Below are 18894 nucleotides of genomic sequence, written 5' to 3' on the forward strand. Positions count from 1 at the left end.
GCCCTTTGGGCGAAGAAATATATTTTTTCCTTTAGATCTGGCTTTTGCGTGTGAGAAAGAACAAGCATTTTTTTGTCTCTCTCAGTCTGGCTTATTTCTGTTAACATGATGATCTCCATTTCCATCCATTTTGGTACAAATGACATAGTTTTGTTCTTCTTTATGGCTGAATAATACTCTGTAGTGTATGTATACCTCATTTTCTTTATCCATCAGGGTAATTCTATAACTTGGCTATTGTGCAATACGATGTTTATATATATATATGTATATATAGTGGAATGACTAAATCTAGGTGATTAATATATTCATGACCTCATGTAAGAAATCTATGTGTAAATAATGTGATATTATTCAGCCTTTAAAAAATCCTGGCATCTGAGGTAATGTAGATGAACCTCACCTCATGGATATTATGCTAAAGTGAAATAAGTCAGGCACAGAAACTCCATTAATATTTAGAATAAAAAAGTCAAATTTGTAGAGGACGAGAGTGTTCCAGATATTACATCCACTTTTCAGGTGTGGAAAGGAAGGCATCAGCTATATCTTGAGGAAAAAAGTCATTCAGATGGCTCCACCTTACCTCCTCCTACATATCCTTGTCCAGAACTATGTCCTAGAGTCAATCTGTCAGGGAGATCAGCAAAGTGTATCTTTCACTTGGACCTTGGCACAGGTCCACCATGAATAAGGACAGGTTGTGTTAGCAAAGAGAAAACTAGATAACAGATGCATAACTAATAGTGCCAGCCACAGCATATGTGCACTCTCAATTGGTCAGACGTCTGTGTAATATGGTTGCACCATAGGTTGCTTCAAGTGCTCCATTGTCTCACAAGAAGAGCTAACCCTCAGTATGATCAAAAATGAAGTGAGCAATATTTTGCAAACAAAATGTTTGTAGAAGGTAAAAATGGGCCCTAATTTATTAAACAGACAAGTTGTTTAAACTCTTCAAACTTCAAATTGTGTCTTTGTAGAGTGGGATTGACAATAGAGACATCACAGAATTAATGTGTGAATTAAGTGAAATAAGGCATATTTACCTAGATCACTGGAATCCAGGCTAAATTATAAGTATTATAGTTTTTGAGGAGGACCTGTTCCTTTCCAATTGATAGGGGACAGAAGTGGAGGATTTATGTCCTCAATCCCATTATAAAGGCTGTAAGTAAGAAACAATATCAAATAATTACTCATTAACTGTCTCCCAAGATGCTCCTTTCTTCCCCCTGTGAGATTTGGAACTTTTGTCAACATTGTTGCTTCATTAACCCCAAGTAAAACTCCAGCTTGCAGCATAAGGAAAGCCCACTGAAGCTATTTGCTATGCCTTTCACTTGAGGGTTGAACTTTTTCTGTAAAATGATAGTAAATATTGTAGGCTTTGTGAACTGTATGCTTTCTGTCATTGTAGCATCAACAATACATAAACAATGCATATATATTCCACTAAAACTTTATGGGTGGACACTGAAATTTAAATTTTATGTACTTGTCATGAGTTGTGAAATGTTATTCTTAAATTTTCTTTTCAACCTTTAAAAAGTGAAAACTGCTTGTCATACTCCCTTCTGAAGTCCCAGGCACTAGGGTGGCTGAGGCAACATGATTGAGATCGGTAGTTCAAGACTAGCCTAGGCAAAATAGGAGACACCATTGAAAGAAAAGACAGAATGCAAAAAAGACAGAAAAGAGGAGGAAGGGAAGGAGGGAAGCCAGGCAGGAAGGAAGGTAGAAAGGGAGGGTGGAGAAAGGATGGAAGGAAGGAAGGTAGAAGGGAGGGAGGTGGGAGAAAGGAAAAATGAAAAGAAAAGATTCTTACCTCATGGACTATATAAAATAGGTGGTTATTGTCATCTTTTCTGTAATACTAGATTAAACTTGTCATTTATCCCTCCCTCCTGATATCTGCTTTCCAATAAAAGACTATGGATTTGAGTATTGCCAGATAGAATTTGAGTGCTGCTCAAATGACTAACTCCTATTACTGGAATAATAGCACAGAAGCAATGGAATTTCTTTTGCATTCTGGAAATGGATAATGCAGCTTTAAATAAACATAGTTCATGAGCTCAACAGATAAATAAATAAATAAGTGTAGTTCAGAATAAGGAGAATGCCTTTGACTTATAAAGAAGCAGGAAATATCATCATACAAGACTCATGTGACCAGCCATGCCTGTGTGTCCACCTCATCTTGTCACCATTAGTCTGGCCGCGTGTAATACAGGAGTAAAATCCCCTTGTCTGTTTCCCAACATGAAGAACAATGATTTGACTTACAGAATTCCACCAGGAGTACATGAGTGCCAAACTGATAGCTTGAACATAAAACTGAGGCCATGTTTGTTCCATATTTTTTGTTCAATTTCTTCACTTCCAAACCAATTACTCAGGCCCCACCACCACTTCTAGGCAGCAGCCTTGAAGCCTTAAAACTTATTATATCAGGCTGAAAATGAGAGACAACAGCTGTCAGAGCCAGCATTTGATGCCTTTGACTTGTTACCATGTGGTGAAAAAAGCATGCTTGCAAGCTGCACAATTGAAGGGATTTGCTGGTGTTTTAAACTAAGTGCTCTGAGCAGCTCAGAGACAGTGCCGCTCTCCTGTAAGCTGTTTTGCACAAAACATACCTGCCTTATTTTTCCTGAGGATACAGCAGCCTGTTTAATGTCAACAATGCTACTGAAACAAGTCAGCTATAGAGATTCTGAATGTGACATACAAAAAAAATTTTTTAAATAGCAGTGCTTTTATAAAGGCGTAAAGCTGTATCAATCTTGGCTTATTTTTCTTCCATAAGTTTTAGAAAAGGGAAAGACGTGCACGATGGTATATGATGTTGTAGACATTTGTCATTTTTCAATAGCTAGGTGGGATTTCCACATGAATCAAGAATGAAAATAAGACCTGACATTGCAATGATTGCATGCACTACCATTTAACTTATTTGTTGGCCTTTTTCTTTTCTTAGTCATAAATAATATTAGAACTTCTCCACCCTTGTGGTCCCAAGGCCTTTTTCTGGTTCTAGTCTCTATGTTGAACAGACCAGACTCATTCAATAACCACTTGTGTTTATATTTTTTGCTACTTAGGTTTATTTATTTATTTATTTTGCAGTATACTCAGGGCCTACAGCTTGAGCCATGCAACCAGCCCTTTTTTGTGACAGGTCTTTCCAGATAGGGTCTTGTAAACTATTTGTCCAGGCTCTTCCTGTGATCCTCTTAATCTCTGCTGGCTGAGTAGCTAGGATTACAGGTGTGAGCCACCAGCACCTGGTTTGCCACTTATATTTATTGGTTGCTCACCACATCAAGCATTCCATTCCTTCTATCATGTAAGACTTAAAGCAACCCTTTGTGAGATATGGTACTAATTATTCCCATTTTCAGACTGGGGAACTGAGAAAATGGTGAATAATAATTTGTTGAAGTAAATGGAGGTGCCAGGTTTCAACTTGGGCTTTTGGTTATCACCTTCCATTTTCTTGATCACCATCATACTAAATCTGCCATACTTCTTTTTCTAAGCCAGCAGTTCTGAAACCTTAGAATGTCTTAGAGTCACCAAGAATGTTGTAAAACCCATATTCAGTGATTCATGGTAATATCCAACTAGTTGCAATTTTTTTTTTTTTTGGTGGTATTGGAGTTTGAACTGAGGGCCTCACACTTGCTAGTCAGGTGCTCTACCACTTGAGCTATGCCTGCAGTTGTCCTAGGCAGGCCTACTTTATGCTTCTTGCATAGCTGGAATGACAGGCATGCACCACCACACCTGGTTTGTTTATTGAGATGGAGGTCTTGCTGACTTTTGGCTGGGCTGGCCTTGAACTGCCACTCTCCCAATAAATGCCTCTGCAGTAGGTAGGATTATAGGCATGAGCCACCTTCCTTGACCATTTGAGTTTTTATCAAACTTCCAAGTGAACACTGATATTGCTGTTTCCAGGTCCATGCTTTAAGGTGTCTCTTAAGTCAGTGACATTGTCCTCTTTGTTTGTTTCATATCTGAGCAAATGCTTTGAAAGTATAAAATACTACCTAGATATAAGATACTGTTTTCTTAGAGTGTTATCTGAGCCATACATGTGCCATTTAATGAGTACACACAATACACACAAGCATCAATGCACACACACACACACACACACACACACACACATGAGTAAATTGTGTGCCACTTCAAATTTCCATTTAAAAGGCTTTTACTACTTGGTGCAGCTTCCTGGGGTCTAGGCAGTATGAGGTACCTTTCTGGTATTGGCAGGTTCATATCTTAAGGACCTAGCTGTTTTTCTTGAATGGCACAGTAAGGCACATTGAGTGTAAATCCAGATGCAAAGAAATCCCACTGTATGGAGTTCACAGCCAATAGCAGTGAGCTGCCTGCCAGAGGAAACTGCCATTTCACAGATGTAATCCCAAGCCAGGGAGGAAGCAGGAAGCGTGATCAAGATACTTTAAAAGATTATAAGGTATGCTAAAGGGGAAAGGGAGCAGTGTCTAGGAAGAGACTCTTTTGAATTAACTGTATTTTTCACTGTTAAGGCTGGATGTGGGAAGATAAGCACTCCTTTGAACTCTCTGTTCATTTATATCTATCATCTACCTTCCTTCAGCAACTTTTTTCACATCCTGTTACTGAATGCTGAAAATATCTCTGAGGTGTTTAAAAAAATGCTTGTATAATTCATTGCTAGTTTTTGTCTTTATTCTTGCTGCATGCATCAAAAATGTCAGCCAATGCAAACAAATGTTTTGACTTTGGACACTCAAAATGGTTGGGTTAAAAAACCAGCTGTGGTTCCTTATTGTCTTCAGGGTGGAAGAATGCTAACTGTTGAGCTAGGTGTAACAAAAATTCATTGGGCTCTTACCAAAATGCCAGGGATAGTGGTAGACATTGCCCTTAAGCAGATGAATGGGATTCTTTCTTCCAAGTATCTAAACTGAGAGGACTGAACTCCCATTTTAATGGACTGGTAGAAAAAGCTATCCAAAGAAGACAGAATTTTAACTGAGCCTTGTAAAACTAATGAAAGATTTTTGTGACACAAGAACAAAGACTTTTGGCATTAGTTATCCGTCCACTCAGCAGAAGTTTCTCATGCATCTAATAATAGGGTACTTCTAGTTTTTGGAATAGATAGTAGGTATGGGGTCCACCATTTTGGAGTTCAGGGTTTGTTGAAGGAGACAAAAAGCAAACAAAGAATCCCACAAATAATTACTCTGTTCCCATTATGGTAGTACATGGATGAAAGGAATGTACAGGTCCCTATGACAACATGGCACAGGGAGAGAATGACTTAATCTTTGGAGTCTAAAAGGGGTCTGCTCATGCTGAAACCATAGGAAGAGGAGCAATTTGGTCATAGGTTAGGGAAAAGGTCACTGGATAAGTACAGTCTTCAGGCTTGAAAGTGTTCCGTGATTCAGGAGAAATGGAGGCCCCGTTGCTGGAGGAGACAGCAGAGAATGACCCTAAAAGACAAGTAGGGCCATGCAGAACATTGGGATTTAATAATGCAAAGTAAGGATTTTATGGGCAATGAAAAATAGGCTTGGGTTGGCAACCCTAGAGGGCCTTTTAGGTATAATATGTTCAGAAAGTTCCATTTGTAATGTTAATTTTTGAATGGTGTTTTATTACTCTTATTACTAATACTTTTATCATTGTTGTTATTTTGGTTTCCTCTTGATATTGAGGTGCATGGTCTTGAAAATTCTAGTTTGTCTTATTTATTCTTCATAGAGCTAGTATCTTTGCATGAATCTATTTTAGTAAGATTCCCTAATGATCAGCCAGGACTTGAGAATTGCTGGTTTATAGAACCTATATAGTTTCAGCACATAGTAGAGTCTCCGTTCAAGTTTAGAGTCAAAAGTTCAATGGATTGCTTTTGTATGCAGCTGAAGGGAGGATCATATACTCTGGCAAGATTGCCTGTGTTAAGTGAAGTGAATATCATGCTGCAGTGCCTCCTGCCTACTGGCATCTCAATGAAATATCATTGAATGACTGCTTTAAGTATGAATAGGATGGAAACAATTTGTAGTCATCTTTAAATCATACTTTCTTGTTCTAAATCGAAAACAATCCATAGATTCTAAGACTAAAATTATCACTTTAAAATATCAGCTAGCATATTATTGAAATAAAACAGAAGTTGTACATTATTGTGAGCATCCTCTCTGATGGAGGCCTTAATAACATGACACTATTATTACTTAAAGTCCACAGGATTTCTTTTGATACCATGTTAAATTGCTCTCTCAAAACTGGGATTGTGTTCCAAACTCCCCAGAGACAATGACTTTTGGTAATGTTGGAGGGTAAGGATTCAACTTCCTCTCCTAATTACTTTTCTGCCTTTCCTCATTTCTTGCTGTTTATCAGCACAGAGATTGTCATGTCACTTTTCCATCTCCCTTGTGGTTGAACCTTCAAAGCTCTTAGATTCTCTTTTCAAACAGGGACATGCCTTTGAATTTTAATGTTCATCGCCTTCCCACAAAATACATAATTTTTTTTCCCTTCAAGGCTGGATACTACTTTCCAATTAAGACTAGTGTTTTGTCATCATGAAAAGCAAGTAGAATCAGATAGAAAGCGGTCATTTAAAACCTTGTTGCCTCCTTAGTTTTTTGTGCACTCAGGAGAATTTACCCTTCTGGTTTGGTATGAGTGATACGAATGACTGCAACTCTGTTCTTTCTACTGAGGAAGGTCAAGATACATATTTCTCACTAGGACTGCAGATTTAGAAACACCAGCTCCTTACCTCTTCTCTTTTTAATAAGAAGAAATTTGATGAGAACATTGAAAGCTTAGCATCACTAATCTCTGAGTACTTTTCCTGTAGGCAGAGGGAAAAATAACCTAAACACATGTTCGTAGCACTCACAAGTACTAATTGATGAAAATGTAATGCCAAGAGGATCAGCATAGTTAGGAATTTCCCCTCCCGTGAGCAAAAATGAATGAGAAGTGATTGAAATTATTATCACTCAAGCCAAAAGCTTTATATGACTTATCTATTGATGCAAAAGAAACTACTCCAAAAGTTAGTAGCATGGTTTGCTCATGGATCTGTATCTCAGGAAGGGCAGAGTAAGGGGTGATCACTCTGTTGTATATTATTGGGGTCTCAGCTGAGAAGACTGTAAGTCTGGGGTAGATGTGATGGCTGGGGTAGGAATCATTTTTGCATTCTTTAGTTCACATTCTGTATTTCTGATAATTTGGTGTGGTGACCTTGTTCATTGTCTAGACTATCCCTCCCATGGTTAGCTAATTACTAAAGACAGAAATCAGTAACATCCCTTTAAATGCAAACCAATTCATCCTCAAAGTCCATGCACCTCTCTTTCTAGCTCTTTTCTTCCAGAATACTAACTAGTCTTCAGCCCAAATCAGGTACCCAGTTCTAAGGACCACATAACTAGGGACAGCCAAAACTGCCCAGAGCCCAGTGAAGTTATTCAAACTTCCTAATCCTAAACCTGCATGCTCTGCCTCACCTGTCTCTTTCCGTGAAATCCATAATAATGGCTTTTGCTGCCATTTTCCCCTTGCTCCTTCCTCTTGAGTAACCCTGGTGCTTCCCGGGGTCCCCCCTGCATGGTGAACTGAGCCTCTCACTTCTAGGGATCTGTGTGTAAACTGCTTCTTCATGGAAGGTATTCCCATGTCTGTGGGTTTTATTATACCTGATTAAAAGGAATCCTGGGTACATTTAAAAACAAGTGAAATGTGTCTTCTCTTACATATACAGAGGTAGATGTTGGCTGTTGGCTCAATCATGTTGGCCACGGATTGGCTACATGATTGTTGTGTATGGTTCATTTGGACTTCCTCACAGCGTGGTGGCTGGATTCCCAGAGTGAGCTTCCTCAGAATAAAGCAGATGCGCACAGCATTTTTAGGATCTAGTCATGGAAGTCATCCAGAGTGAATTCTGTCATATTCTATTGATCAAAACAGGCACAAAGGTCCACCCACATGCAGAGGGAGAGGAGAGAGTTTCCACTGCTACATGGGAAAAGTACAAAGTTCACTTTGCAAAAAGAGCATTTGGAAGAGAGATATTATAGAGATTATCTTCAGAAAATGCAGTGTGCTTCTGGATTTTTACTCTGTGCATAGCTTCTGAGGATTATTTGAGACCATTCTAGAGGGTGGAAAACAGAAAGGACTCCCTGCACAATAAAAACATGCCAGACCTAATGCTTTCTTGTTATAAACGCTGGAATTCAGGAAGACTTTGGTTTAAATTGTGTCTCTTCTAGCTGTGTGGTGTTGAGGAAGTCATTAACCTCTATGAGCCTCAGTTTTCTCATTTTGAAGATGAACCTATGATTAGCTTGTATTTCATTGGGTTTTTGTAAAGTGTAAATGAGATCTCACAGGTAAAGCATGTACCTCAATACCTAACAAATGCAAGTGTACACGGTCATTGGTGTGCTAGTCAATGTCATGTCTATAATTTTCCCTTTTCTAGGATGAACTTAGAAAGATGGGAGGACATCATTCTCACCACTAATGGCAGAAAGAAAGGTCTTATTTTTTAAGATGTGATAACTTACAGTTTTTATTAAACAAAAGTTACTCTGAGTGGAAAACCTGGTCACACTGCTTGAAGTTATATTCTGGCCTTACCATTTACTAACCTTGAGATTTCCCTAAACTGATAACCTGGTTTTCTTTGTTTGTTTCTTTCTTTCTTTCCTTCCTTCCTTCTTTCCATCCCTCCTCTCCCCTCCCCTCCCCTCCCTTTCTCTTTCCCTCCCTCCCTCCCTTCCTTCCTTCCTGTACTGGGACTTGAACTCAGTGCTTTCACCTTGAACCACTCCACCAGCTCTATTTTTTTGAGGGGTTTTTCAAGATAGGATCTTGTGAACTATTTGCCCAGGCTGGCTTTGAACTGCTGGGGCTGGCTTTAAGGAGCAGAGATCCTCCTGATCAGCTAGGATTATAGGCGTGAGCCACCAGTACCTGGCTTCTTGTTTTCTTGTTTATAAGACATAATGAACAATATTACTCTGTCCTCTTCTCCTTCTTTGACCTGTGAATATAGAAACAATTTGCAATTGGTTCTATGACTGTTTCACAGTTATGTTAACATACACTGCCAAGGATGAAATAGTGAGTGTGAGACCCAAGAACTCATATTGGCTTCAACTCATTGCCAGGAGCTGAGCACTTGGCTGAGCTCATGTTTCCATCCTCATGGTATCCTTGTGCCATTCTCAGTCCCAGGGGGCACAAAGAGTATCTTATCAAAAGCTATACAGCTCTTAGCTGATAGAGTCTAGACTTGAATCAACCCAGTGACCCTGGAGTCCAACCTTTATCCTCTGTGCCATAGGTTCTGTTCCTGAAAAGCTATGTTGGCCCTGGTCCTTGGCTGGGGTTCTGATAGATAGGCACCTTGGCAAGAGTTGGACTCTTGCTCTAGTCCATCTGTGTTCCCTACAAGCAACCTGGGAATACTCAATAGACTGAGAATGCTTCCAACTTAAAGAAATGACTTTGAGATGCACCCCCTGCTGCCAAGAGCACGTTCCTTTCCAGGAGCATTATAGCAGGGTTAGGGGCAATGATTTCTTAACCAGATTTATTTGTGCATTTCTCTGTCTCTTTGTATCACCACTGAGTGATGAAACAGGTTCAAAAAGGCTCAAATCCAGCAGTGTATCCTGTCTTCTGTTTATTTGTTTCATGAGTTGGTTGGTTTTACTTTTATACATGTGTAATAAAAAACTCAAATGTCAGATGGTAAATCTGTCCCATGTACAGGCTGGTATACATACAGGTTTAGGTCTAGCATCTCTGACATAAGTGGAACAAAAACTCTTCAGATACTGGATTTTTTTCATTTTGTAGTATTTGCACATGCATAATGAAATCTCTTGGGGAAGGAACCCAAGTCTAAGCATGGAGTTCTTTTATGTTTGCTATGTACATTATATACATGCCTATAGTAATTCTACACAGTGTTCTACATGTGACTGGGTTTGACTATGACCAGTCACACCAGTTTTCCACTTGTGGTATCAAAAAGTTTCTGATTTGGAACATTTCAGATTTCAAATTTTCAGATCAGGGATGTTTGAACTGCGTAAGCATATATATGCATATTATCAAAGTTGCATTAATGTTGTCTCTCTGTTTGTTTAACAGAGAGTGAAATTATCCTTTCTGTGACTTTGGAAGAAGGTAAATTTGTACCTTATTTTCTTATTGAGAGATTGTGTGTGAATGTTAGGAAAGTAGCTCTAATAAAGATAATAATTACTGAGCCATGATTCAGTGGTAACTATGTGTTTGTCAGCATGCCAAGCATGTTGTTAGGTACAAAACCAAATATTATTCCCATTTCATATGTAAGAATGCTCAAGGCCAGTTGTGGTGTCTCATGCCTGCCATCCAAGCCATATGTGAGGTGTAGCTTTGAATTTACAGTCCAGGCCATCCCAGACAATGACATGAGACAAAACAGCTCATGTAAAAAGGGCTGGTGGCCAGGTGTGGTGGCTCACACTTGTAATCTGAGCTACACAGAAGACATAGGTAGGACGATTGCAGTCTGAGACCAGCCTGTGCAAAAATGTAAGACCCTACCTGAAAAACAACTAAAGCAGGAAAGGGCTGCAGGCATGACACAAGTGGTAGAGCACTTGATTAGTGAGCACAAACCCCCGTACTGCCAAAACACAACAACAAAACCCCTTTCAACTCGACGTTGATTCTTTAAAGTTCCATGAGAGAGAACCGTTTTTTAGGTCAGTCATCCCAGAGCATCTTAGATTGGATTTGAACTTTTCATTGTCCATTCACAGCATGGATTATTTTAAGATGCAGAACCTTACGATATGAGGCTTGGAAGGAAATGTACAAGCCCTGAGTGTGCCTGTGCCAGGGACTGCCTCTAGGTAGGACAAGACTGCCTGTGCACTACAATAACAGGCCTTGCCTCGGGCACTAGAAATGCTGAATGCTTTTAATAAACAGAACATCCGGATCACATAATAATTTTACATTGGAATATATTGCAGTATAACACAGTAATCAAACTTCATAAAAACAATTTCCTCCATCTTAAGAAACACTAATGGGTTGGCCAAATGTAGAATTCTAAAGTCAATCTGCTATGAGATGCTGTCTAACATATCTGGCTTGTTACCTCCATACAATGTGCATTCAAAAATAATTTTAAAAATAGATTTTATTTTTAGGCAAGGAAATGACTTAGGAAAAAGCAGTTTTTAGTTTGGTTCAAAGCTCATTTAAAATTCCGTGTGGGTGTTTTCCTAAGAAAATTGGTGGTGAGCGTAATTTTCCTCTTTTGTTGGGTCCTCCTCTTAGCTTGCGTTGTGATTAGAAAAGTGTGAAATGTTTTCACTGATGGAATTGCCACAAAACATTGCCCGCTTTTGTGGTTACCCACTGGTAGCTCATCTTCCTCTGTGGTGTTAAGTCTGCCTTGTGAACCTTAAATTGTAGGTCTGGCTGTTCGGATAACTTCACCTTGCAGGGTTTCAGGCAGGAAAATACTGGTGATGTATAAATCGGTGAATAGAAAATATCTTTCTACCCTAGAAGCTTGTTAAGTCCTGGAATTTTGCAGACAGCTTTAGGAAAAATGCCTGCTCATATTTTTGGTGACTGAACTGCTGGGGTCTCTTAAAAATGATGTATGCAACAGAAGATGGCTATAAAGTGGATATAGTACCGACATGCTTTGGTGGTTTTTCTTTGATAATATTATTATAAGGAAATATCTGAGCAGTGGTCAGATGTCTTACTGACAGCTATGAAATTATACTTCTGAAAGTAATTATTGGCTTCAGAAAAGGCCATATGAAACCTTAATATATCAAATAAATAAAAGCAAAGTGCTCACCTCAGTGTCAGTACAAGCCTAAAATGTGCCCTCCCTGGTTTCCTCCCTGGGTCCATGTATTGCCTTCCCTCTTCCCTTTCCTTACTACCTTCCTTCACTCTCCTCTCCCTTCACCTCTGAAGGACAGGTGTACCTTCAAAGAATTCAAGGGCTGGCTTCGACTAGTGGTTCTGAAACTTAAGCAAGAATAAAAATCTACTTGAGTACTTGTTAAAACACAGATCACTGTCTTTCATGCCCTTAGGATCTATTTCAGAAGGCTAAGGACAGGGTGGGAGAATTTGTTATTATCGTTAGTAATTTCTCCTGAGACGCTGCTGGTTCAGAAACATGAGTTGAGAACCAGGGGTTGAGAAGATGACACCTAAGAATTCAACCAGTGTTCATTTGCAGACATGGTTTGAAAACTTGTTGTCTTTCTCTGGAACCATAATACCCATCTATCTCTCACCTGTCATTTAGATGCCATATACAAAGAGTGAAAAGATAAGGGCCTTGTGTAACAAATAATGGTGCCCACAAACTTGATTAATGTTTGACACCATTCCCTTCCCATTCTCATGTTTCTGGATGCTGGAGCTGAAGTATAAATAATTACTGCAGCAGTTAGTGAAGGCCATTACATTCTCCCACATCTGCCTGTAGATCTGAAACAGCTGTTTAAACAAATTATTTTAAGATTAAAAAATAACCTTCAAAACAAAAATCCAATTGAATGTGTGGGATGGCTTAGTTAAAAAATAGGGACTAATTTGTTTTATGGAGAACTGGCTAAATTTCAAAATTATCTCAATGATTCATTAGAATTTATTTTTAGTTAGAAAGAAGTGTTTTATGTTCCATCGATTCATTGAGAAGTGGCGTGATCATATTTTGCTCACATATTGTTGAGAACAACTTTGGTTCTGAATTGCATATCTCCACCTCATCCTCTCAATTTTGAATAGCTAATATTTTACATTTAAACAATATTCTCGTTAATTAGCAATCCAATTTCCTAATACTTATGTTCCATAAGAGGTATTACTGAATACCTAATTTGCTTGAACTAGGTATTATTTTTCTGTTGAGTAAATGCATCATTTTGGCTAGCCATTACATTTTAAAGTAAAATATGCTAAGGTGAGGAATAGATACTTATGAGTGACAACAAAGAAGAAATGACTAATTTATTTGAATTTTAAAAAATAACTAAACACAACACAATAGGACTCAGCAGGCACCCTAATAGCTGACCCAGAAGGGCCATTGAGATACATGTACAGACTGAAGAGTGCCCCAAGAAGCCTTTTGGGCCCTCTAAAAATGTGTGCTTTTGAGTGGTCCAACCAGGGTTAAATGACAGGACTAATTTACCTCATGTTGAGACCCAGAATCAAAATGGATGGAGGAAGATGGTTCTGCTGTGTGGATCTAAACTGGAAAGAAAGGTAAAATGGCTTATGGGTCACTTGTATCTCCCTCAAATTTATAAGTTGAAGTTCTGATCTTCAAAACTTCAGAACATGATTGTATTTGAAGACAGAATTACTAAGAGATAATTTGGTTAACATGGAGTGATTAGGGCACTCACTAATCCAATACAACTGGTGTCTGTGACAGAATGAGAGATTAGGATTCAGAGACTCAGAGGGAAGACCTCATGAAGACAGAAGGAGAAGACAATCATTCACAAGCCAGGGAGTGGTCCTCAGGAGAATCCAACCATCCCACCCCCTTGATCTTGGACTTCCAGCCTCCAGAATTGCAAGAAGATAAACTTCCTTTACTTAAGACTTCCAGCCCTGTGGTGCATTGATGTGACCGCCTGAGCCAGGCAATGCAGATGAGTATTGCAGAGGTTGCATCTTGAGGATGGAATGGCCTGCAAACCTGTTCTTTCCTTTACTCATTGAAGAGAGAAGTCTGTCTCATACTCAGGCCCTGCCTGCCATCTTTGTCTGCTTGTGCCTACCTGGTTTCTTGCTCTGTAGGATGCAGCTTACCCTGAATATGCCAACTCACCATGTCTCTTCTTTGCCCATTCTGCAGGGTACCACTGGGCACACCCCATTAGGATCACTTGGAGTATTGCTTGGAAAAAATTCATTCCTCTTCTCCATACCCAAAGATTCTGAGTCTGCAGATCTACGGTGGGGTTCTACAGTTTTAATACCACCTTGATTAACTGTTGGAGAAGATCTGGGGGACAAGAACAACCCTTGGTAATAAACAAACAAAAAACAAACCCTACCTTAGACCATCAAGCACATGGAAAAGCTAAATTTTAGAGATTTGCCTAAAAGAAGAACTTAAGTGAATACTCCCTCCTGTTAGATTTTTATTGTCTGCAAATTTACTCATGTTGCCTCTCTGTTTAAAACCACTGCTGATGCACTTTAGACTCCACAGTCTTTGCCAAAGTCAGGAAGGACTGTAGAGGGGTCTTCACCAACATGGGATGACCACGCCCTCTCAAAGGAATTGCACTCCAGACACCTTCAACTTCCTGTCATGTAGGTTTCCTCTGCCTAGAATGCTTTTCTCTTTGGACAAATCCCACTTATTCCATCATTTAGCTTAAAGGTCATTTCCTCTTTGGAGTCTACTCATTTTAAGTCCACTTAGATAAGTCCACTTGTCTATTACACCTCCACAGTAGGCATTGTGACATTGTTCGCACAATTACTTCCTTGCTGTCAGCTTCTCCAATAGCCAATAGGCTTCCTTTTGGCTTGGTTCATCACTGGAATCAGAACACCTGGCAGTGAGTCAGGCACATAGTCAAAGCCAGACAGGTATTTGTTGGATGAACAAAGGGAAGCCTATGTGTTGATAAGCCCCAGGAGGACAGGAGGTTTTGAGTGCATCCCATTGCTTGGGAGGGAGTATAACTCCCGCCTCCATGTACCCCTCATTTCTGAAGATCCTAGTGTCAAATCCAGGGGTGTTTACCTTGGAACGCCTTCTCCATCCTCAGAGCTTCCGATCTGGGCAATGGCTGACCCAGAATTGTAAGCAAAAGTCTGCTATGTAGTTGAAATGGGAAGTAAACGTGTGCTCTCCTCTAGTCCTTGATACATCTGGGCATATTGCTGAGATTTCTGGCAAAATTAATGATTTGCTGATTTCCAGCAATCCCCATTCCAAGTCAGGGGGATTGATAGAAAGGTGGTCAAAACAGTTTTTTAATTGAAATTGACACTACTTAATATCTAAATTTTATTTTGAAACAGGGTTAGGAATAAGCTAGTGGATTTTTGTTAGTAGCACAATTATTTTTAATGTAACAATCCTTGGGGCCCCCATAGATTTTCCAATTACGGTTATAAGGGGAAAAAAAATCTTCTCTGAGTGACCTATCAGAAGCTCCTACCTAAATTTTCATCTTAAAGATGTTTTGGTATTTTTCAAGTGTAACATCAAAACATTAGGGCTCTATGAGTAATTATATTAGGACCAAAAATAGACACGTCGATTTTGTTTTAATTTGAAAGCAAGTGGCCTTATCTTATAGCTCATGATATTAGGGTCTCACTGAGGTCTACTCATGTTTTTTTTATGCTGAAATAGATTAAGAAGGGAAAAAAGAAAGTCATTCTCTGGAATTAGTGTCTTTAAAGAACAGCTACCTGGAAAGTATCTTAATTAGTTATGCCAGTCTTTATTTCGGGGGAAGATGCTATTTGATATTCATAGCTAGAGGCGCATATTTAAAAATATACAAATATGTGTAGTTCTTAAGCACAATATTTGTGTTTGGGGATTAACTACTAATTAAAGTGCAAAAAATACTTGTAACTCACTCTTTTCTATAACAGTACTATTGCTGGCTGCACTGCTGTCACCACTACTTGTTTGAGTAGGAATCCTTCTGTTAGGAGGACAAAAAGATGATGCAGTCTCGCTAATTGACTGAGAAACTGCAGGGTTCCTAGAACTCATATGAGATGCAGTCTGCATATGATTGCATTGAACAATTGCAGATCCCCATAAGCTATATCCTGTGGTTGCCCAAATGCAGACTAGAAAGCCCAAAGGAAGACTGTCATACCTTGTCACTGGTCACTTGGCCCATTAGAGGGAAAACACTGTGAAAACTAGGTCAGCTTCACTTTTATTTATTGGAGGTGCTGGAGTTTGAACTCAGGGCCTCAGGCTTGCTAGGAACACCACTTGAGCCACACTTTTTTGCCCAGACTGGTCTGGAACTGCAATCCTCTTGACCTCCACATACCAAGTACTGGGATTACAGGTGTGAGCCACTATGCCAGGCCAGCTTCATTTTAAAACCCAATCTTCTTTCACCTCTTCTGTGCCTTAAATGAGAAAGAAAAACAACACCATTTAGGTAAACAAGTACTGAATCTTCTTTTGAACTTTGCTTTTATGCTACCTTTTCAAAGGATTTTAAGTATTTTTGCATAGTATGTTCTATAAACTGGGCAGATGATCTTATCTTGTAAAGATAGATAAACACATGTGTTCTTAGGCCTGGACAAATAGAATTAATCCTTGTCCCCCACACTGTACCATTCCTGCATTTGGTTCTGGAAGCACAGGGGGTTGGGAGGGCAGATGTGACACAGACCTAAATGTCCATAAAGGAAAAACCATTGCCTTCCAGTCCAGGGTGACTTGGGAGTTAGGGGAACCACAGCCTGGTTAGTTGGTGTCCTGTCACGTAGCAGGCAATAACTATCAAGAAACAGCAGCAGCCCTGGAACAGCTGATAAGGATTGGAGTCACTGTGGACATCAAGCTGAAAGGCTGCAGGATAATTCTACAGACTGGTGAATTCTCAGGTGGACAACGATTCAGGAAGCACCTGGAACTGGAAGCCATCAATGGGGGGAGGAACCACTGCTCTCTTGGCAGTGGCTGCTGTGCTCAACCACTTCCCCTCCATCCTTCTCTTAATGGGCGTCTGATGGATCCGGCTTCCCAGCTTGCATTAGGACCACTTTGTCCAAGTCTGTCTTTATGGAGAGCATTCTAACAGAATTAAGCAAGATCATAAGCAAAGAAATCAAATTCCACTGAAAGGAAAATGAGGTAGCTTTCTAGAGGGGGCTTCAGTTTTTAAGTTTTGGTTTGTAATGTCAGGGATTGTTTTAAACCCCATATAGAATGTCCTGTTCACTGAGTGTCCTGGGCTCACAGTTATGTGTGCATCATTAGGTGGCCTTGTGTGACAGGCTACCATAGTCTATTTTTTTTTATTGTTGTGCTGGGTGGGGATGGGGTACATTGTGGTATTTACAAAAGTTCTTACAACAAATTAAATATATACTACTTGAATTCACCCCCTCCATCATTCTCCTTTATCTTCCCTTCCCCCTCATCCCTGGAATAGTTTCAGTGGGTCTCATTTTTCCATTTACATGCATGTGTACACAGTATTTGTACTATATTCACCCTCCCTTGCCTTTCCCCACATCTTCTCCCTCCCATTGGTGTCAGTCCTCCCCGACCCAAGGCAGGACCTGTTTTACGCTTCTGTTCTCTGATTTTGTAAATGGAAAAAAACTGACACTTTAGTTTGTTTAAGATAGCTACCCAGGGAGTTTGCTTGTGATGTTTCCACATATATATGTATCAGAACTCGAATCAGTTCATCTCCTCTACTTTTCATCTTTCTACCTTAGTCCCCTTCTTATGGTAGTTTCAACAGGTTTCAAAATTCTATAATTGTATAGACAATACATCAACCATATTCACTTTCTTAATTTCCTTCTTTTACCCTCCCCATCTTGTTTATGACGTGAATTCTAGTCTCCCCATTTATTGATGGCAAGTTGTATAGTCCCTTTTCTCTGGGTTCTCGTCATCTGTAAAACCAGAGTAAGAATGATAGAAACTCTGGTGCTGTTGTGAAAATCAAATTAGGGAATACAGCTTTAACCCATAGCACAATAACACAATCCCTAGTGTACAGTGAACATTCAACAAATGCGAATGACTCCTGTTGTTATTACCGTTATCTAGTGGTGGTGGTGTTGGAAAGAGAGAGTCCTATTGATCATGTATAGGATCCAAATTCATTCAGCCACTCCTAATATTTCAATTCATTTTCTAAAGAAGGTCACTGACAGCATTTATATGAATTATAGTCTTTTCTTTCTTGGCACTGATTTTGAATTCTGTACCAAAGTCAAAATGACATATATATCTATATATAGACATATATATGTATACATAGACATATATATACATATATATTTATATATGTCTATATAGAGAGACATATTTATCTCTCTATATAGACATATATATCTTTTTCCTTTTTCATTTAAGGTCAGAGGCTTTCTTCTATTCACTAGCTTGTTCAAGCGTGTTGTATAGCTATTGAATCCTCCCAAGCACTTCTAAGCTTGTTACAAATTCCTCATCTGGGGGATTTCAACTTCTCTTCCTCCCAGGAAATGAAAGTGCACCACTTTACTGAGCCATGCCTCGCATCTAATCATTTACCATAGCTGAGAGCTAGAAAAATTTGGCTCTGTTTCTTTGACGTGAGAAAAAGAGGAATCATTCTCTGTAATGCCCACTACCCCAAGATCAAATAGAAAAATGTATTTGCAGATTTTTATCCTTCAGTTTGGGCGGCATCACCTGGTTGGGAAAAAAAAGGTAAATATGAATTGACTCTACTTTATTCTCAGCTTTTAAAATAGAAACCTGCTATGCTAGGGTTTCACCGAACATTGACCAAACTGAAGGTTTACAAATTCATGTAATCTAATCACCAGATTAGAGTTTCTACACCTCTTCCCTAGTGTTTAAGGTCCCATCTTTCTTCTTTTTTATTCTTAGTTGTCTTAGTGAAACCCAACAAATCCTTCCTTTTTTCATCCTAGTTTCAGCCATGTCATTTTCTTTTCTATGCCTGCTCCTTTTATTTTCTTGTGGTGCTAGGGATCAAACCCAGGGCCTCACACATGTTAGGCAAGTGCTCTACCATTGAGCTCCATCCCCAGCCCCCTATG

General features: G+C 39.4%; 1 protein-coding gene across 5 annotated transcripts in view; it reads left to right on the top strand.

The window, feature by feature from the left end:
* Nucleotides 1–18894, top strand: part of Sgcd (sarcoglycan delta) — a 940103-nt gene that overhangs the window by 264431 nt on the left and 656778 nt on the right. The window lies entirely within an intron of this gene.

This window comes from Castor canadensis, chromosome 16 (genome assembly GCF_047511655.1).
Source record: "Castor canadensis chromosome 16, mCasCan1.hap1v2, whole genome shotgun sequence".
Lineage (NCBI taxonomy): Eukaryota > Metazoa > Chordata > Mammalia > Rodentia > Castoridae > Castor > Castor canadensis.